Genomic DNA, 22,687 nt, shown 5'->3' with positions numbered 1-22,687 from the left:
CTGAAGTGAACTCAGCCTCTCCTAACCCACTCTGCATCTGTGTTGACAATCTGGGCTCCATGGCGGTACGTGGCAGCCACCCGGCCCCTGCCATCCTAAGAGCCAATAACTCCCACCACCTTCGAGTTTTGAAAGTCACAGACCACAGCTCCAGGTCTGAGGCCCGATCCTCAGACGAGAGCCATCACCGTCTTCTTTTAGGATGTGGGACTCGTCCACAAATTTATTTCTCACAGTCTTTGTAGAAGATCTGTCTTCCTAGACAGTCCCAGGGTGGGTGAACCGGTCCAAGCCTGCTCTTACTCCCAGATCTCCCTAAGCCTCTGAGTTTCTTCCTCCACACTAAATCAACATATGTCTGTCATTTCCCATCCACTGGGGTGACCTTTCTCTCAGCTCACATTTCAGCCAAACAAGTCCACCACTGGAACCTCTTCCCTCTCCGTACCGCACCATGAAAGGAACGCGTGCCAGCAAACCCTACCTCCCTCTGTCACCCCATCACCCCACACCCTGGGAATCTGGTCCCACACATGTTCTCAGAGTTTCTGCCTATGTAAATCACAGAACTCAGTAGCTCTCTGGAATGTAGTGGAGGTTCCAGCTACAGGTTAAATCCCGGGTGGTATGGGACCATCCTCTGAGCATCCGTGTTCAGGAGTGGGACTCAGCCTGCTCAGCAGAGATCATCAGTCTTGCTGACTGATGACTTTCTCTCTCAGCTGTCAGGGGCAGGGAGGGCCGTAGGGCCCTCACCTGAGGATCCAGCTCCCTCTCTCAACCAGCTTTATGCAATTCCTCCCCAGTTGTACATGACCTCTGAGTCTCTGGGAAGGAGCTAGAGCACTGGATCTCAGAGTGTGGGCCTCGACTCCTTTGGGGGGGGTCAAATGACCCCTGCATAGAGGTTGCCCAAGACCATTAGAAAATACTGATATTTACATATGATTCACAACAGTAGCAAAATTACATCTATTGAGGATCAATGAGAATAAGTCTATGGTTAGGGATCGCTGCCACATGAAGAACTGTATTAAAGGGTTGCAACATTAGGAAGGCTAGAGGCTATGGGTGAGGAAGACGAGGTGAGGGGACTCTATACTCATAGCCATAATGGAATCAGCATGCATGCTGGGGGTAGACCTTCCATGGCAGCTGCTGTAGGGTCTCTCATGTTCCTGTCTGTCCCCTTCCCCACTGCTCCATGTTAATAAGCTTAAGAAACTCTAAGGAATTTCATATTGGTTTATCATTGGGAGAGGATGAAGAGAGGGAGGCCTAGCTTACATCTCCCCCAAGGAAGGGATTTTAGTCACACCTTGTATCTCAGGTTCGGGACCTGCTGAGATCTGAGTCCAGTGGCATGATTAGCTGCAAAGAGGGTCTGTGAGGTGGGCCCTGAGGTGAGTCAGCCTTGTCACTACCTCAGTTCAGAATGTGACAATTTCTCTGGGCAACACAGGGTTAATCTCTAAGCTGTGTTGAGAGTAGAGAGGCCACTTCAGCCTGAGCAAAGGAGTCAAATGCTGCATTGAGGGTGAAAATGAGGACTTCTGCCGCTGGTAAAGAATGCATTAGCATGTAGATCCTATATCTCATTCTTTTCCTATAACTGTTCTCCATTTAACAGTAGACAGCAAGGCCAGGTAATGTAATCTGGCCAGTGGCAGGGAGTTCTCTATTTGGTTGTCAGCAGTCTCCACCCTAGGCAACACAGGACGCTCCCTTTTCAAGGTGCACAGAGAAAGTGTCCTAGGTCTTATCGGTGCTTGAGCTGGTAATTTAATCCCCGAGGCTCACGATTTTCCATCAACATCAGGACCAACTGACAAGCATGGTTGTTTGCTAATGTCTGAAGATGTTTGAAAGTCTTGCACGGTTACTTAGTTCCTTTGCTTCTGTGTGTGTGTGTGTGTTGTGTGTACATGTATGTGTAGGAAATACTGCCTATACATGTGTGTATATGTGTGTTGAGGCCAGAGGTTGACTGGATATTTCCTCTAGATGTGTGTCCATCCAATCAACTCAGTAGTGAATGGAAGAGCCAAGAGGAAACACCTTCAGCCTCCCCCACCCACAACGTTGGCTCTTTGTTGCCTTGGATGGAAATCTTGGCCCTAGCTTCCTACTGGAATAGATACTGCTCTTCTAGGCCTCCAGCCAGCCACTGGCAGACCCCCAAGCCTCTCAGCTTCCTCTTGTCCCACGAGTCAATTCCTTATGGTAATCTCTTTCCTTGTTTCTGTTTCAATGTATAGTATATGTACGTACATATGTACACATCTTAGTTCACGTGTATACTGTTTCACTTAATAGCATATGTATGCACACATCTATACATATCTTAGTTCAGTGTGTATATTGTTTCTGTTTCTCTGGAGAAGCCTAATAAAATGAATGAGCAGATATTCTCCTCTGAATCCCCTCAGTTCTGCCTGAACTGCCTCATCACTAAGAACCAGCGTCATTGCAAGTGACTCTTCCCAAGTCCCTTTGGAGGACATCTTGTCTGCAACTCGGTATCTCAAACAAAGAGATCCCAGTTCAGTGACTCAGTACTGACATCAGCCCTCTTGTGTTGTTAGTCCTGGAAGTGAAGTCAGGGTTGAGACAAGCTAGGAGTGTGTGTGCTCACTGAGACAACCAATGTCATCATCTGGGTAACAATGATGTCCTTGTGCAGCTTTCTTATAGTAGGGAAGCAGAGAGAAAATTTGTACTCCCCACAAACTAGAAGGATCCTGGCTCCATGGCTATCTTTTCCTTTTCTCTTTTTTCTTTTCTTTTTTTCGAGATAGGATTTCTCTGTGTAGCTCTGGCTGTCCTAGAACTTGCTCTATAGAACAGGCTGATTTCAAACTCAGATCAACCTGCCTTTGCCTCCCCAGTGCTGGAATTAAAAGCGTGTGCCACCACCACCCAGCTAACCATCCTTTGTCTTTTTACTCTAAGACTTACTGATTTATCGATATGAAAGTTATGCCCATGTCTGTGTGTGCACCACATACGTGCAAAGAGACCACGGAGGCCAGAAGAGGGGGTCAGATCCCCTGGAACTGAAATTACAGGTATTTTGAGCTGCTGAGTGGGTGCTGGGAACTGAAGCTGGGTCCTCTGAAAATCAGCCAGTGCTCTGAACTGCTGAGCCATCTCTCTAGCCCCTCTGACCTTTGTGTTAGATATTTTGTATGCGTTACTATAAAAAGTGATAGCATTTTCTCCTCTCAGTCTTCCCTCAATTGCAGCGCCCTCACACACACACATACATGCACACACACTCATAGACGCAGGCTCCTTCTCAAACCGCCGAGAGCTCTTAGACATACTTCAGAAGGTGAAAAGGCTATGGAGGACCCAGCCATTAATCAGATTGAGAGTGTTTATGTAGTTTACAGCTTTAAAAAAAATTATTTGATTGAAAGATCAGAAAAGCCATGCAGCTAACACATCATGTTAAGTACCCAGATAAGGAAGGAACTGCCACAGTAGTTATACCATTAAAAGAGGGTTCCAGGGCCAGAGAGGCAGCTCAGAAAGTAAAGGCATTTGCCACCCAAACCTAAAGACCAGAGTTCAATCCTTAGAGCCCATGGTTAAAGGAGAGAACCAACTCATGAAAGTTGTCCTCTGATCTCAGTATGCACATCTCTGCATTATATCATCATCATCATCATCATCATCATCATCATCATCATCATCATCATCATCATCATCATTTTGTTCCCAGGGCTGGAGAGATGACTGGGAAATTAAGAGGGCTTCCTGCTCTTCCGAAAGGCCTGAGTTCAGAACCCATTACCCACATGGCAGTCCACAACCACCTGTAACTCCAGTTCCAGGAGACCCAACACCTTCTTCTGACTTTCAAAGGTACCTGCATTCACACACACACACACTAACACACACACATACAGAGAGAGAGAGAGAGGCATATGCATAATTAAAAACCAAAATAAATATTTTTAAGGTGTTTTCAAAAGCTAAGAACATTATCAGATCGCCTCTGAGACCTATAGCAGAGATCTCTCTCCTTTGATGAAATCCATTTACCTGCTGGTCCCACTAGTATATTTTGAAAATGCCTTGATTCATCATTTTCTTTTGTTTGGTGGCTGTAAAAAGTTCTTGTAAACATACACACACACACACACGCATGGTTCCAATGGGCTTGAAGCATATCACTATTGTAATAAATTTAGGGTACATTCCTTAAAGAGTACAATGTGTACTAAAAAGTTTCCAGAATTCTTTTCTAAGAACAAGAGGTACCATAGAAGGCCTCAGAGGTTCTGTTTCAATGGACAGAAGCAGGACTGTGCTATTGGCTAATGGGGCTACTAAATGTTCACTGATCCACCAAGCCTAGAATTACATATCAGCCATACAGGGCCAGGTTGCGCTGGCCTCAGGAGACCAAGATGGAGTGTGTCAGAATAAATCTACTATTTAATAGTTAACCACTCTGGGAAGAAGGCATTATTTAGTGCTCTGCCCAAAGTTACTGCAGTAAGACAGGTGTCAGAAATAAGCTCTGCCCCCTAAGCTTGTGCTCATAACTCCAGAGCCACCCTGTCTCCCAAAATGTTAGGAACAGGGAGTCCCTAGGGGAACATTTATGATAAAAAACCATGCAAAGTAAAGAAACATCCAAGCCCTGGACTATCAGTCCAACAAGGATGAGGGCCACTTGGCCGGGAGTCCCAGTACTGAACAGCAACAGTCACGAGTCGGTGAGGAACCCCCCCCCCCAGACCAAATTTAGTCAGTTCCTTTGAGGGTACCTGACAGCCAGGCTTTCTTTTGGGCCTGCCATCCTTGGCCTATTGAGTCCAGTTCAACAGGAATCCTCCCACCCCTGGTACCTAACCAAGTCCCTTGTACTTATTATCTATCCATTGGCCCCCACCATCACATACAAACGCCCAGCCCTCCCCACTGTAATCGAAGCTGCCCTAACCAGACTGCAGTCATCCCGGAGAGGTTTAGCTACCTCCTTTTCTCTGAAAGGGCCCAGGTAAGCCCGAGAACCCCTTCACACCACATCCTTTTATTCTCAGAGTCTGCCCAATTTAAATCAGTGAGTGATGGGTGGGATGGAAAGACAGCTCAGTGTTTACATGCGTAGAGAGACAGCTCTGTGTTTATATGCGTAGAGAGACGGCTCAGAGTTTACATGCATGGAGAGACAGCTCAGTGTTTACATGCATGGAGAGACAGCTCAGTGTTTTATATGCATGGAGAGACAGCTCAGTGTTTACATGCATGGAGAGACGGCTCAGTGTTTACATGCGTAGAGAGATGGCCAGGTGTTTACATGCATGGAGAGACGGCTCGGTGTTTACATGCATAGAGAGACGGCTCAGTGTTTACATGCATGGAGAGATGGCTCAGTGTTTACATGCATGGAGAGACCACTCAATGTTTATGTGCACATACCATTCTTTTTTTTATATTTATTTATTTATTATGTATACAATATTCTGTCTGTGTGTATGTCTGCAGGCCAGAAGAGGGCACCAGACCTCATTCCAGATGGTTGTGAGCCACCATGTGGTTGCTGGGAATTGAACTCAGGACCTTTGGAAGAGCAGGCAATGCTCTTAACCGCTGAGCCATCTCTCCAGCCCCTGCACATACCATTCTTGCAAAAGATCCAAGTTCAGTTCCCAGCACCCATGTCAGGTGGTTCACAAGCATTTACAAGGCCAGCTCCTAGGAACCCAACACCCTCTTCAGGCCTCCATGATCCACTTACATTCACATGTACATATCCTTCACACACACACACACCTACATGTACAGCTCATCACGAAGGCAAACATCTGTAATCCCATTACTTGAGAGGCCGATTCAAGAAGATAACCATGTGCTCAAGACTAGCCTGGGCTACATAGTAAATGGGACACCAGCCTTTTGTTGGAGGCCAACTTTACAATTTACCTGTATAACCCACTGATAAAATTTTTTGTTATATGTATTTTAATCTGAAACAATAAAAACAGGCCGGGCAGTGGTGGTGAGTGTCTTTGATCGCAGGCCGGCAGATCTGAGTTTCAGGCTGGCCTAATTTACAGAGTGAGTTCCAGGACAGCCAAGGCTACACAGAGAAACCTTGTCTTGAAAAATCAAATCAAAACAATTTAAGAAAATAAAAAAAAGACACAAAAACAAAAGCAACAACAAATAAACTTGTGGTTCTACTCTTGTGATGCTGGGATGGGGCATGCTTTGAAAGCAATCTAACTGAGCTCCATCTCCAGGCCGGGCCATACACTTACAAGGGTAAAATGCTATGCTGAGCATGTTTTACTACATTAAAAATCATCTACATTTTAACTGAGGAAATAAACATTGTGTGTACATTCATACAAGGTATCAACATGCCTCTATATGTATCTGTATATCCAACAACCTTATTTCCTAGAAGCAATATTGACAGCATTTGTATGCTATATCCCTTGCAATTCCCACTTACACTTTCAGTGTTGATGGTTGACATGCAAGGGCATCCAGTTTTATAAACTAGGGTAAAGCCTGCTGTATTCCTCCGTAGCAGCAGAACGGTGAGGCGATGGAACGCCATGGAAACCAAGACAGCAAGGCAACAACGAGCGCATTTTGCTGCTGGGATACAGGCGAAGTAACCTGAAGTGATGTAATGTTTACATACACAGCACAGACGAAAAGAGCTTCAAAACCTCTTTTGTTCTGCTGCTGATGCTGGGGCAGGTGCTTGCGCAGGCTGAGGGAAATGAGCCATGGGACAGGCTGAGGCTCCAGGACAGAAGCTGACAAGCCAATAAACAGACCTGCTGTAGGCCTGAGTCAAGGGTCTGATCTCAGGAGTGACCGCTGGCCTTGGGGCAAGAATTCAAAATATCTTTCTCTAAAGAGAGAGAGAAAAGCTCTGCTTAACTCTCCCCAAGTGTGAGACTCTACTCCAAGCATGGTTGGCTGATCTCCCAATTACACTGGAAAAAGGAAAATATTTATTGTGCTCCCAGGGTGCGGCCTTATAATTTATGAATGCAGAGAATTCAAGGGCAGGAAGATCTATATCTTGGGCCTTATTTTCCACACATCTGCCCTCTAATTGGGAGGACAATAGCTGAATGGAAACAACTGATGAGAACATAGGGCCGCGTGTGAGAAACGCACACTCTCGCCCTAATGGAGTGCACATCCAGAGCTCCTCTGTGAGAGGAACCTGGTCTCGGGGATCAGGAGTGGATGGGGTGGGTTGGGGGGAATTGAGGAGGAGAGGGAGGAAGGGACGGAGGGGGAATTGTGGTTAGTATGTAAAATGAATAAAAAGTTTTTTTTTAAAAAAGGAATTCTAGGAAAAAAGAGAGAGGGAGAGGGACAGAGAATCACCTTTGACCCCTAACTTGACTCCAGGGAATTTATCCTTAAGCTATAATACTTAAGAAATAACATAGATCTAAATCGAGTCATTGTAGTATTGCTCAGAATAATGAAAGACAGGAAGAGTTCAAATGCCTTTCACTGGGGGGGAGGACTGGCTAACTATATCATGTTACACACATACAACATAAGACTCAGACAGTACAAATATGCGTGAGGAAGCTGTGCAGGTATTTTCAAAGTCTCTAAGATCTCATATGTGACCAAAAAGGCCCAGCAAAGTGCAGAAAAAAATATATATACGTATATATGTATATATATAATGCTTTATTTTCAAGGAGGGAAAACCAAGAACATAAACTATTTGCATATGTTTAATATTTATAAGCCATATGAACGCACTGGCTACTGGAGAGGGTTGAAAGAGGGTGCTATGATTTGAACATGGTTTACCCTCTCTGAAACTCAAGCTGAAATCCAATATCCATCAGGAGCTACACAAGGTAGCACTAGATGATTACAGCTCTGCCCTCACGAATGGATTAATAAACTCTCCATATTAATGGGTTAATAGGCTATCTTGAAAGCGGGTCTGTGGGATTGGAGGAATGGCTCGGTGCTTAAAAGCAATTACTGCTCTTGAAGAGGACCCAAGCTGAGTTACAGAATTCAGCATTCATGTCAGATAGTGCAGAACAGCCTGTAACTCCAGTAACAGGGGGATCTGATGACTTGGGCATCATACACATATACACAGGCACACACCCACGCATATACACATAATTTAAAATAGAAATATTTATTTATTTATTTTTGATTTTCGAGACAGGGTTTCTTCGTAGCTTTTGGTTCCTGTCCTGGAACTAGCTCTTGTAGACCAGGCGGGTCTCGAACTCACAGAGATCCGCCTGCCTCTGCCTCCCGAGTGCTGGGATTAAAGGCGTGCGCCACCACCGCCTGGCTCAGAAATACATCTTTTTTTTTTTTTAAGAAAGAAAAGTCTTTCCCAAAGGTCAGCATGGCTTGGTCTCTGCCATGCCCCTGTCTCTAGCTTGTGGGCTGCAGCTGTGCCAAGTGAGGATTGTGCACGACAGATGTGGCTCCTTGACCTTAGAGCAGAATTGTAGCCAAAACAAACTTACCCAGCCTGTGGTATAGGGTTATTAGCACAGAAACCCAGCTCAGACTGAGGGTAGAAACAGAGTGGACAGCGGAAAGAAAGACGCCCTGCTGTATGGAGCGCAGAAGCTTTCTCATTCAGAACAGGGAAAACAAGAAGAGCCGGAGAAGACATCTCCTGCTATGGTCTGCGTGCCCAGAAGGGGCACGGGCTGCGCTGGACTTGCCCATGCCAAGTGTGGGCTCCATGAACGGTCAGGGAGGGATGCAAGAATGGCAAGTGTGATGCTTCTGTATCAAGCCCCTGTACCGCAGCCCTGCCCAGCTGCCAGGCTCCCTTACAGGTACCTCTGCCTCGGTCAGGCTGCAGAGCTCCTGAAACGACCCCCACCCTCACCCCCAAATCCCAAAGCTTGTGATCAGCTCTCCTCACCAGTTACCAGAATCCATCCCCCACCCCTACCAGCTTGAATTCTTATCATGTAGGACAGATGGGGTAGGGAAGGTCGATTAAGTGATTGCTATTAGCAGAGGACCAAAGCCTAAGAGGTCAAAGAGACTGGAATGGATACGTGGCCGCCAGCCAGGCCAAGCTTAGAACACTCCTCACAGATCCCACGGATGTGTGCCCCATGCCAACGCTGCTGGCTCCTGGTTGCAGAGTAATGGGTGGGGGCTGCTTTTCTGGGATTTCTTTGATGCGCTCTTCAATTGCTTTCTTGAGTATAGACCATTCTGACAAACCAAAAAAGTACAGGGTAAGGCAAGAAAACAACAAAAACGCAAGCATTAAAGACAAAGCCATGCCAAGATTCTTCTGTAGCCTGAAGCCTTTAAAGATGAAGGAGGCTATGTGGGGTACACACCTTTAATCCCAGCACTCAGGAGGCAGAGGTAAATGGATCTCTGTGAGAGCTGGAGGTCAGCCTGCTCTACATAGTGAGCTCCAGCATAGCCGTGGCTACATAGAGGAACCCTGTCTCAAAGAGAGAGAGAGAGAGAGAGAGAGAGAGAGAGAGAGAGAGAGAGAGAATAAAAGAAAAAGAAAAGAAGCTCAGGGTTGGGGCTCGGGGTGTCATTCAGTTGGCAGCATTCTTGCCTACAAGTGTGAAGTTCTGGGTTTGATCTGTGACCCCAGCTTGAGAGGTGGAGGCAAGATTGGGAGTTCAAGGTCATCTTAGGCTAAAGGGTGTGAATTCAAGATCTTACCACAAGTAGAAAGAAAGAAAGAAGGGTGGGTCAGAGAAAGCTCAGGTAGGTAGCCTAAATGTCACAGGGTGGTGTCACAGTGGTGAACCATTTCTCTTGCATGTATAAGGCCCTTGGTTCTGGGTTCAACTCCCAGCTCCACAAAGAATTTTAATGTTACACTTTTTAAAAATTCTCCATAATGGGGCTGATGAGATGGCTCAGTGGTTAAGAACACTGGCTGCTCTTCCAGAGGTCCTGAATTCAGTTCCCAGCATCCATATGGCAGCTCACAACTGTCTGTAACTTCAGTACAGGGGATCCGACACCTTCACACAGAGTATATACAGGCAAAACACTCCAGCACATAAAATAAGTAGATAAATCTTTAAAAAAGAATGGGAAACAAACAACAACAATAATTCTCCATAACGTCAAAGATACCAGTGGGCTGTAGGCTAAGTGATCCAACTGACCTGAAAGGCAGAGTAAAACTGTCCAAGATGAGGAAGTAAAGCTGGTAACCGAGGTATCTGGGATCCTTTAAGGCTAGCAGCTCTCTGGGATCCTTTAAGGCTAGCAGCTTCCTCCTCCTGACAACCCTCTCCTCAGTGGGTTTGAAACTCAGTAGCCCTCCAAGCCCCTTCTTCCCTCCACTCTCTAAATCCAAGTGATGTCACATTCATCTTCCACGGCTTAATCACTCTATATTCAAACCATCCCTTTACACCTCCCTCCACCCACCCAGCTTCCATGATTATGGGTAAAATAGGCTAATATTTAAATTAGTAGGTTGGTTTGGGCATGTGAAGGTAGCAAAGTCTCTTACCTTCTAACACAAATGTAAGTGGAGAATGCTCATTCTTTTCCCAGCTGCCCAGACCCGAATAATCACACAGAAACTGTATTAATTACAACACTGCTTGACCTATTAGCTCAGGCTGCTTATTAAGTAACTCTTACATCTTAAAGTAACCCATTTCTATTATTTTATATTTTACCATGAGGCTCGTGGTTTGTTACCTCTTGCTTCTGGAGTCTGCCTCTTTTGGCAGCTACATGGCATCTCTTGACCCCGCCTACTCTCTATATATCTCTGTTCAGATTTCCCATCTGGCTTTACTCTGCTAAGCCATTGGCCAAAACAGTTTTATTCAACAGTCAATAAAAGTAACACATATACAGAAGGACATCCCACATCTTACAAAATTTTGTATGAATTAATAAAATTAGATGCAAAACTCAGTGACTGAAAATAACACAGAAGGCCTAGGCACTTCCAAGGTCTCGATCCTAAAACCTTGAATCCCAAGATTGGAGGAGGTAGCATGATGGCCAACACCCTGCCCAACTTTAGTCAGAACTCTTGACTGTAAATGACAGGAAAGGAACTCGGGGGATGCAAAGGGGCAGGTAGCAAAGGATGCAATTAAAATAACACAGCTAAGCTGCAGAGCCTTGGACAAGACGGGTGTAGCCATCTCCCACAAAACCTGGGAACCAGGATCCAAACTTGAGCAAGACTTTGTCCTCTGCAGATGTTTCTCACTGTGAGACACTGCCATGGGGCAGGAAATACGGACACTGAGAGGTCAAGCATCACCATCATCCGCCTTCCTCAAGCCTTTGCTAGTTCTGTGTTTACAAATCCTACAAGGAATCTTCAGTGGGCCTGGGTCAGATAAGTGGGATGTACCAGTGCTGTAGCAGCTGCTGCCAGAGTCAAATGGCCAGGGGGAGGGAATGGTGCTCAGAATAGAGAACGCCGGACCAACCGGATCACACAAGCAAGTAGAAATCGCTATGAACAGGAGACCATTTGTCCCTCTGGAGTTCACCTGTGGAAGCTTAATTCCTCAGTGCATCAGTGCTGGGATGTGGGGCTAGCGGGAGGTGTTTGGGTCCTGCCTGCTTAGCGGGAGGTGTTTGGGTCCTGGAAGCGAGCCTCGCGGGTTGGTGGTTATGTGTCCACCTCACACTGCCTGTTTTCACACAGGACACCCGCCCTTCCACTTTCTGCCATGAGTTGAAGCAATTCAAAGCTTTCACCATATAATGTTAGACCCCCAGTCATGATATCCAAAAGCCCAGCCATGAGCCAAAAGAAGCCTCTACCCACAACTCCCTCCGGTATCCCACTAGGACAGAATGCAGACTAAGGCATAGAGCTACCACATTCCAATAAAAAGGAACGGGACGAAGAGACACTTTGAACTTCTTCGGAAGGCACAATTTCTGCAGAGAAGCTGAAGAGACACCAAAGGGCCTTGGCCAGGGGTCTCTTGGAAGCAGGCACTTCCCTCCCACTGTGAAGGAGACTAGACCCTCTACTTGTAACAGGACCGCCCCCCCACCTTAGCAAAAACCCCCGTTACATGTCACCAGCCTCCCAATCGCTCACAGATGGTAACTTAAAATGTCAGCATACAGAAGGCCTCAGAGAGAGGTACCTTTAATGGCAGGTGCTTCTCTCAAGTGAATAGAGTTCTTGTATAAAAAGACAGAACGGTTTCCGTGTCCTGACTCATCCCGTTGGTTTCCGTGCTCTTTCCCACCCACGTGACCAGCAGCTAGCTCCTTTTTTTTTTTTTTTTTTTTTTTTGGTTTTTCGAGACAGGGTTTCTCTGTAGCTACGGAGCCTGGCCTGGAACTAGCTCTTGTAGACCAGCCTGGCCTCGAACTCACAGAGATCCGCCTGTTTCTGCCTCCCAAGTGCTGGGATTAAAGGCATGCGCCACCACCGCCAGGCCCTAGCTCCTATTATTATTTTTTTTGTTTTGTTTTGTTTTGTTTTGTTTTGTTTTTCGAGACAGGGTTTCGCTGTGGTTTTGGAGCCTGTCCTGGAACTAGCTCTTGTAGACCAGGTTGGCCTCGGACTCACAGAGATCCGCCTGTCTCTGCCTCCCGAGTGCTGGGATTAAAGGCGTGCACCACCACCGCCAGGCCCTAGCTCCTATTATTGTTTCTGCATCAATAACCACCCTCCAACCAGCCCCAAACTCCTGGTCCACTGCTCTCCTGGTTCAGGCTCCCTCAAGACAGGCTGGATCATTTTCTAGACACTGGAGCTGGGAAATAGAATACCCCAGCCCTTGTTAACCAAGTAGATATTGAAAAGGAACGATTTAGAGCTGGGGGTGGAGCTTGGTGATACAGTGCTTGCCTGAAAGTGCAAAGGACCCTGGTGTCTAGGACCACACAAAAACCATGGAGGGTGGAGAGACGGCCCAGTGGGTAAAGTGTTGTCGTGCAAGTGCAAAGAGCAGAATTTGAATCCACAGCACCCCGGCCAAGAGTCATGTGGGTATGGTGGCACATTGGAGGTGAAGTCAGGGGACCCGCAGGGCAAGCTGGCTAACTATACAGACAGAAAAACATTGGCAAGGACTAGGTTTAGCATGAGGCCTTGTCTCACTAAAGAAAATGGAGCTTGAGCAGTGGTGGCACGTGCCTTTAGTCCCAGCACTTGGGAAGCAGAGGCAAGTGGATCTCTGTGCGTTCGAGGCCAGCCTGGTCTACAAGAGCTAGTTTCCAGGACAGCCACAGAGAAACCCGGTCTAAAAAAAAAAAAAAAAAGGAGAAGAAAAAGTGGAGCTTGATCAGGAAAAATTTCCAACTTTGAGCCTCCACCAACACAAATACACACGTGCACACACACACACCTGTACACATATTTACACATGTGATCATGCACATACGCATACAAAAAATGCTATTTCAAAATTAGTAAAACATGCTCCACCACTAATCTCTGGATAATTACAGAAAATTAGTCAATCCCCCTTTCTTTTTAAACTAAAGACATAATATTTACCTTATAGACTTATAAAGGTTATTTTCAACATGGTATCTCTTTGTAGTTCTGAGTGCTTCATATTTTGAGCTTTTCATATTAACGAGTATTTTCACACATTAAACATCCCTAAACTGAAAACGTTCCAGAGTCCAAACTTTCCAACAATTGTGTCAATGCTGATACCAGAAGTCTGTACTAACCTGCCAAAGCCAATAAATTCCAGATGACAGAGGAGGTTAGGAAACCAACTCAGGATGGAGCTAGAAAACATTATTTTGAGTGAGGTAACCCAGACACAGAAAGACAATTATCACATGTACTCACTCATAGGTGGTTTTTAAACATAAAGCAAAGAAAGCAAACCTACAAATCACAATCTCAGAATTTAGACAACAATGAGGACACTAAGAGTCATACATAGATATAATCTACATGGGAAGTAGAAAAAGACAAGATCTCCTTAGTAAATTGGGAGCATGGGGGCCTTTAGGAGGGCTTAAGGGGGGAGGGGAGCGGAAGGGAGGGCAACAGAGAAAAATGTAGAGCTCAATAAATATTAATAAAGAAAATTTAAAAAAAAAAGAAAGAAAATAAAACCAACTCAGCCCTAATGATCTTTGGCTCCCAAAGAGCTGCTAGGGTTTTTTGTTTCTTTGTTCTCTTTAAACCTCTAAAATCGGAGCACACAACAGGCCTCTGCTCTCTGTGCAATGCCATGCTATAGCATAGAACTGTTACCTGACACAGAGGTCGAGAGTCATTCTCTCTTGGGAGTAGGTACAGCCAGCACCTACTAAATTTATCACTCCCCAATAGTCCATTAAATTATGACCCTATCAGGAGATGAGTCCTAGCTGGGCGGTGGTGGTGCACGCCTTTAATTCCAGCTCTTGGGAGGCAGAGGCAAGAGGATCTTTGTGAGTTCAAGGCCAGCCTGGTCTACCTGGTGAGTCCCAGGACAGCCAGGGCTACAGAGAGAAATCCTGTCTCAAAAAACACACAAAGCCGAGCAGTGGTGGTGCCCTGAGAGAACGAATGTATATTGTTGGCATGGGCATAGCCATGTCAAAGACCCCAGGGCCTTAGCCCCATGGCACTGGCAAAGCCTTTCCCGAGTAAGGCTCAGAGGGATAGCAAAGTTTTCTTCAGGTTCAAGGCAACAGTTACAGTGTCTGCAGACAACAGTTACCATAGCTTTCTCCCCCTCCATGTTCACAGTCCCAAGACTCCTACTGAGGCTAGCTAAGCCTGCCTCCTTGTTCAACTGCATATAATAAACACAGCGAGATGCTGGGGTGTTGCAGTTTTCCATATGAGAACCCATACCACCCTATCCCCACTTTTTTTCTGTGCCCGTGTGTCTGTCCTCTATTCCCTCTGAAGCCCCCTTAGATCAATCTCTGGATCCTTACCAAGCATGGCACTGTACCCCATCACCGTCACATTGTACTGAAAAGAAATACGACCCTGCCAGCATGCACTAAACGACTAGAATTCTAGATGAACAAACACCTTCCACATCTAAAAGGTAAGGGTAAAAGAGCATGCTGATTTCCCACTCACACCTGTTATGGTGACAGACAGTATGCACTGTAAGGACACATACCTCCTTCAGGATAGTGGCGGCTTTTAGGAGGGAGGGAGGGACAAGGACAAAAGGGGAGAGGTACACAGGGCTGTCAGCTCTTATCTGATGGGATCTAAATTAAAAAGGCAAGATGCAAAGGTGTGTGCAAGCTAAATGGTATCAGGTGTGAGTATGCACACCTACACCCTCGGTCCTCAGAGCTGAAGCCAGAGGACTAGAGCTAAAGATCAGCCTGTGCTTTGGAACAAGTTCAAGACCAGCCTGAGCGCCATAACAAGGATCCTATCTCAAAAAGAAAAGTGGGAGCCAGGCATGAGAGCGCACACCTTTAATCCCAGCACAGCAGAGGCAGAGATGGGCAGATATAAGTTTGAGGCCAGCCAGGTCTACACAGTGAGTTCCAGGACAGCCAGAACTACATAGAGAGTATGTATGTAGTTTAAAAGGGGGGGAGGGAGAGGAGTGGTATGCGTCAGGAGGGTAAGCATGCTTGGTGTAGCTCAGATGAAGCTGTAGATGATTACTTAGCGCACCCCGGCACTAAAAACAAACGAAAAACCCACCCAACCAGCTAAGCGGTGTGTACGTGACATCATTCTTTCTGCAAACCTGAAGTCTGTCCTGGTAAGGCTTTGTCAGCTCGCTGGTGCAGAGCCACAGAGGAAGGACAGATCGGCAGTGATGTTTGACCCGAGCCTCAGTCAGAGAAGGGAGATGAAGTGGCACTGGGATGTATACCGGAGGTGCCAACTGCTGGCTTCACTTGGCGGGGAACATGGCCAGTGTGAAGGGGTGCCCGTGGCCATCTCCCCACTCCCACCCTGTGAGCTCTCCACTGCTGTGTGACTTCTCTCCCCCCTAGGGGACCTCATCTTGTCTCTACAGACTGCGGAAGCAGCTTCCCCGCCTTGCCTCTTGGCTGAAGACCCCTCAAGCTGAGCTGCCACTTATGTGTTCTCCCTTCCGTTCCTGCGGAGATAATGAAGTGTTTTCTGTATCCAATGAGGAACTCTCCAGTTTCTTTCCTTCATTGCTCCTACAACACAGCATGTCAAGGAGCTAAAATGATATTACATATAAGGACAATGACAGGAAAGCAAGGCTCAACAAGGGAAGGGGGCAGGGAGGTGGCATAGGGCGCCTAGGCCTAACCCTTCATAGCCCTTTAAGTCGATTGTGGCATGATTTAACAAGCTAATACGGAGTGTTGAGTACCAAGATGAAAAAACAGTTCTCCCTCCCCCTCCCCTTTTCTATCCCTTTCTCTTCCCTGTTTCTCCTCTGCCCGTGTGTGTGTGTGTGTGTGTGTGTGTGTGTGTGTGTTGGTTTGAATGAGAAATGTCTCATTGTCTCTCCAGCATTTGAACATTTGGTCCCCAGATGGTAGCACTATTTGGAAAGGTTTCAGAGGTTCTACCTTGGCGCAGGAAGTATGTCACCGGGGGTGGGCTTAGAGATTAAAAAAAGCCTCAAGCCCCTTCATTTCATTCATTCCAGTTCATTCTCCCTGCTTTGTGCCTGCATTTGAAGATTTAAGTTCTTGGCTCCCTGCTCCCACTGCCATGACTGCTGCTTGCTGCCACGCTTCCCCGTCGTGTCCCTCTGGAACTTGAAGCCCAAATAAACTCTCCTGTAAGTTGCCTTGGTCATATGTTCTGCCACAGAAACCGAAATTAACTAATATTCTGTGTATGTGTGTGTGTGTGTGTGTGAGAGAGAGAGAGACAGAGATTTCAGATTGAACTTAAGTCCTCATACATACCAGGAAAGCAATCTACCACTTAGATACACGACCACAATGAACCCCAGCTGTTTTCACTTTTTAATTTAATTTTATTTTTTTGCTCTGTAGACCAGGCTGGCCTCAAATTCATAGAGATCTGCCTGCCTCTGCCTCCCAAGTGCTGGAATTAAAGGACAGGTGCCACCATCACCGCCCAGCTTCTTTTCATAATTTAAGATAAGGCCTCATGGTTTTCCAGGATGACAGACCTTGAAATTGCAATCCTCCTGCTTCAGCCTCTGGAGCAGTTGAGCTGACAGGCCTGCACCATCACGCTCAACTGTGGAGTGAGCAGTGGGACACCGCTGCTGACTTTTGTGAAGACAGTGACATGATGGGAACCGAGCAGGAGGAAGGGAGAAGAGGATGGAAGGAGAGTCAGGGAACAGAGGCAAATCTAAAGCAAAAAGCTGGTGCATGGAGAAGAGGGTGCTGGGAAAGGGGGGGTTTGACGGTGAGATGGGAGTGGGGACGGAGGCTAATGAGACAGATGTGGAGGTGGAGGACAAGGCTAGAACACAGGCTGAGCCCCTGAGTTTAAGGCTGGCCCTATCTGGTAGCAACATCTGTAATCCCATCATTTGGGAAACCAAGGCAAAAGGATTAAATCTATAGAGCAAGATCCTACTTTCAGAGAAGCGGGGGGATGGGGGGTGGGGGGGTGAGCGTCCAAGGGCTGGGCACCCCAAGGGACAGGAAAAGAACCAGGTGCAGATAAAGTTAATCAAGGTGTTACACAGCTGCCTTGACTTTATCTCTAAAGTCACATTAAGTCCTTTGCTGAGAATGGGAGGAACTTGGAAGGCCATTTGAAAAATCCTTGTAGCCAGGTGGTGGTGGTACATGCCTTTAGTCCCAGCACTCAGGAGGCAGAGATATGCAGATCTTAGTGAGTTCGAGGCCAGTTTGGTCTACAAAGCGAGGTCTAGGACAGTCAGAACTGTTACACAGAGAAACCCTGACTCGAAAAAAGAAACAAAAAAAAAAAAAAAAGAAAGAAAGAAAAGAAAAATAGAAAAAAAGAAAAATTGTGGAGAACCAGATGAAAAAGAACCAGCTGGAAAATGGGCTGTGTGCCTTGAGCACCCCTTGGGTACCAGAAACCATCCCAGTTTTACCAAGACCTGGATGACAGAAAGGCCAGCACCCATAAGTCCAGGTTTGAATCTCTTAATGATCTGAAAGAGGGAATTTTAGGTTTGTTGACACAGCTCTTAGCTTTCTATCTAGTAAACTGCCAAGCTGATGAAGACAGACACTGGAAAGCATCAAAAACCAGGTGACAGAGTGGGTAGTAACAGACAGATTGCCTGTTTATAGTGGCTCATGTCACCAAGCTGATGACGGAAGATGGCTGTATGAGGACAACCTGGGCCAGCCTGGCAAAGAAGGAAAGAAAGCAAAGCTAGAGTTTAAAAAAGAGAGGGGAGGGAGTTCTGGGAAGAATGGCTCAGTCAGTAAGGTGCTTGCCTAGCAAGCATAAGGACCCCCCCAAACCCCATAAAAAGCCAGGGGTGGTAGCAAGTACATGTACTCCCAGCATTGGAAGGTGAAAACAAATATTCCTTGGGGTGCATTGGTCAACCAGGCTAGCAAAATAAGGAGAACCCCAGCCTAGCGAGAAACCCTATCTCAAAAACAAGATGGGTGGCTCTTGAGAAATGATACCCAAGGTTGTCCTGTGGCATCTGTGTACACACCCACAGACCCTCCTTCATCTTTGCCTATAAAATAAGGTCACAGTTCTCTTAAGAGCAGACCTAATGCTTGGCCCGAGGAAACAGCAAGTGATGCCAGATAAGGCCCTTCCGTATGAGGACCCAAAGGTTCGGCTGAGATGGGAGCTCATGTGGGGCACCACAGTGGAGACAGCTCACAGCCACAGCCACCTGCACTTTTCTTTCTTTTTTTTTTTTTTAAAATATTTATTATGGATACAATATTCTATCTGCGTGCATGCCTGAAGAGGGCACCAGACCTCATTACAGACGGTTGTGAGCTACCGTGTGGTTGCTGGGAATTGAACTCAGGACCTTTGGAAGAGCAGGCAATGCTCTTAACTGATGAGCCATCTCTCCAGCCCCCGCCTGCACTTTTCAAAAGATGCCTGCGCTGGTCCACCCATCCTGAAATAGCCACAACACCTGAATCACAGGACTTGATTTGAAAACTGTCCGTAGCCCAGGAATCCCTCCTCAGAGAAGAGTGTGATAGATGACCCGAGGCTGTCCTCCTCAGCTCACCTCCATCACCCCCACGGGCCACTTCTTCCAAAGCACAGCCAACGGGAACCAGAAGCGGCAGAGCAGAAACAAAACTCTTTTCTTTTTTGAGGCAGGGTCTCTCGGTCTCTCTAATGCAATCCTGGCTGTCCCGGAGCTCACTATGTAGACCAGGCTGGCCTCAAACTCACAGAGATCCTCCTGTCTCTGCCTCTTTATGCAGCCCTGGCTGTCCTGGAGCTCGCTATGTATGTAGCCCAGGCTAGCCTCAAAAGTCACAGCTATCCATCCCTCCTGCCTCTGCCTCCCAAGTGCAGGAATTAAAGGCACGCACACAAAGCCTCAATTCAGTACATGTTCTGTTCTTAATCACGGAACCGTCTCTCCAGCTTCACATGTTTGATACAGACATATGACCTTTTCCTTGCCTTGTGTTTTTCACGTGTTTTTGTTGTTGTTTTAGGACAGGGTCTGCTGCGTGCCTCATGCTGACCTTGAGCTCATTTTATAGCTGACCCTGGCCTTGAACTCTACTTTTGTCTACTTGATTCTCCATTTTTGTCTCCGAAGTGCTGGGATTATATCATATCATCACTCGTGGCTTCATTTTACCTTGAACTCACAGACGCACACCCATTCTGTTTTCACTGTGCTGGAATTCAAGGCATGCAGGGCTACTTGGTTTTGTTTCTGGGCTTTGTGGGCAGGTTTGTGGGAGGAATTTTTTTGTTTGTTTGTTTGTTTTTCGAGACAGGGTTTCTCTGTGTAGCTTTGGAGCCTGTCCTTGAACTTGCTCTGTAGATCAGGCTGGCCTCGAACTCAGATCTCCCTGCCTCCAGTGCTGGGATTAAAGGCGTGCGCCACCGCCACCACCTGGTGGAGATTCTTCATGTTGATAGGAAACAGTAAAAAGGGGATTCACCCTGTGTCTGTGTGTGTGTGTATGTGTTGAATATGTGCTCAGAGGGGTACGCGGTAAGTGTGGTAGTATGAGGCCAGAGGAGGATGCTGGGCATCCCTCTCTACCACTTTCCTCAAGGCATAGTTGTTCTCACTGACCCCAGAGCTAGGCTGCTAGCCAGCAAGCCCCAGAAGTCCTGTGTCTGCCCTATCTCCACCCTGAGCCCTGGGGTTACAGACATGCATGTAGCCACATACATAACTCTTTCAAAGGATGTTGGGGATTTGAACTTGGGTCTTCATGCTTATCCACTGAGCCATCCCCCAGAGCCCGGGATTAAACAATTTTTATGCAGTTCTGTGGCTTTTGATATGTTCACTTTGTTGTGGAACCATCAACATACTTTTCTAGGACTTCATCTTCTCAAATCCTTACCCATTTGACACTAACTCTGTGTCTTCCCACAGCTCCCGGCAACCACCGTTCTGTCTTCTATCTCTAGCAATCAACTTCCTTTAGGGACTGTGTTCAAATAGGGCCATACATTATTTATCCTTCGGGACTGGCTTGTGTCACTTAGTATAATATCTAACATATCCATCTCTCTCGGTTTGTACATTTCCTTCTTGCTTTCTGTGATTTTGTTATTTCTTGACCCCTCTTCCCAGACATCCTTAGTACTCATTTCAAGTGCTGGCTTCTCCCAAGGTCTTTTCCTCATAACTGACAGACTAGACATAAAGCCCTGGCCATCACGAGTGGCACGGTAGTGCCGTGCTGTCTGTCACCTCAGCAAGCACGTGCTGTGCTACCACACCGCCCATCCTGGCAAATACATGCTGTCTGGGTTGGTTTGCCCTCCTAGATCAGTTTCAGAGTCCGGAGTTTAAATTATCTCTGCATTTCCAATCCGGGCACATTGACAGGATGTCTCCCGGACAGAATCTGTCTCTGAATAACTTGGGTGGTACTCTGTCATTACAGAACAGGCCTGTCTCCACGTGATGAGGTCATTCAGGATAATCATTAAGACAAGTTTCTGCTTAACAAAGATAGAAAAGCCAAACTGTGATTAGTCACCTCTTTTCCTTGAGTAGAAGTAATTCAGTTAACAGTTTAAAAGAATTTTCTTGGCCGGGCGGTGGTGGCGCACGCCTTTAATCCCAGTACTTGGGAGGCAGAGGCAAGCGGATCTTTGTGAGTTCGAGACCAGCCTGGTCTACAAGAGCTAGTTCCAGAACAGGCTCCAAAACCACAGAGAAATCCTGTCTCGAAAAACCAAAAAAAAAAAAAAAATTTCTTGCCAGGCAGAGGTGGAACAAGCTTTTAATACCAGCACTCGGGATGCAGAGGCAGGCGGATCTCTGAGTTTGAGGCCAGCTTGATCTACAAAATTGAGTTTGAGGGCAGGCTCCAAAGCTACAGAGAAACCCTGTCTCTAAAAGAAAGAAAGAAAAGAAAGAAAAGAAAGAAAAGAAAAGAAAAGAAAAGAAAAGAAAAGAAAAGAAAGAAAGAAAGAAAGAAAGAAAGAAAGAAAGAAAGAAAGAAAGAATGAATTTTCTTGGTTGGGCATGGACACATACACACCTTTAATCCCAGCACTTGGGAGGCAGAGGCAGGTTGATCTCTGTGTGTTCAAGGCCAGCCTGGTCTACCTAGTAAGTTCCTGGACAGTCAAGACTACATAGAGACCCAGTTTCAAAAAAAAAAAAAAAAAAAACCCAAATAATTTTTAAACAGAATTTTCTTATTTCGATGATCAAGCCAAGAGATCTGTCTACTAAAAAAGGAACAGGTGCTCATTATTTGCATTTTAGGTTTGGAAGACACAGTGAAGACTTTTCATACTTCAACCTCCTTGGCGGCAGAAATGTCTGAGAACAAGCTTGCCTGATTCCTCATCCACTGCCCTCAATCAACAGCTCATTTGCTAATTAAGACTGTGTTCACCTGCATTATCTTTGTGCTGTAGTTTTCCTAATTATAAACATTGCTAAGCAGTAAGAGAAATTGCTTGGAGATCAAGTAAAAGCAAATCAATTGGCTTATGGCAGTGGTTATAACATAGGATGAAACATGCCTTTAAAATACAGTTTATGAAGCTGGAGAGACGACTCAGTGGTTAAGAACATGTGTTAATCTCACAGACGCAGGGTTCTGTCCCCAGCACACACGTGATGGCTCACGGTCATCCATAACTCCGGTTCTGGGGATCTGATTTCTTCTGGCCTCCAGGCACACATGCAGTGTACATACACCTTCGCAGGCAAAACACTCATAAAATAAATCTAAAAAGAAAAAACTAAAATATGATTTATTTTCTATTGGGGGTGGAGATCCGTGAACAAAACTTTGCAGGGCATTGAAAAGTGGGCAGAGTCACTCCACTCGGCTTTGCGACCTGAAGCCTCCACTTGTGACATGATTGCCAAGGAAACCGGGTGACAGGAAGTGAGATTGAAAGGACTGAACTCCTAATGAAGCAGAAACAGGCTGATGGGGGAAGACACCCTCAAGCTCAAACCTCCAGGCATTTCAGTGTTTCCTAGATACCGAACCTTACTTTTTGCATAGTGCTAATTACAGACTTGAAAACTAAGGAGCTGGGTGTGGTATTAAGGAGCCCCCGGAGTCGTCCTGGGTGGCGTCTACGACTGCCGGGACACCAGGACCCCACCAGCTCAGCCCAAGGGACAGCGTCTCCTGAGAGGATGGCCCGCGTGTG

General features: G+C 46.4%; 1 protein-coding gene across 6 annotated transcripts in view; it reads right to left on the bottom strand.

Moving 5' to 3' along the window:
* Positions 1 to 22,687, bottom strand: part of Extl3 (exostosin like glycosyltransferase 3) — a 94,865-nt gene that overhangs the window by 69,591 nt on the left and 2,587 nt on the right. The window lies entirely within an intron of this gene.

The sequence above is a fragment of the Chionomys nivalis genome, chromosome 12 (assembly GCF_950005125.1).
Source record: "Chionomys nivalis chromosome 12, mChiNiv1.1, whole genome shotgun sequence".
NCBI classification, from domain to species: Eukaryota; Metazoa; Chordata; class Mammalia; order Rodentia; family Cricetidae; genus Chionomys; species Chionomys nivalis.
This window is presented reverse-complemented; position numbering and strand designations above follow the sequence as displayed.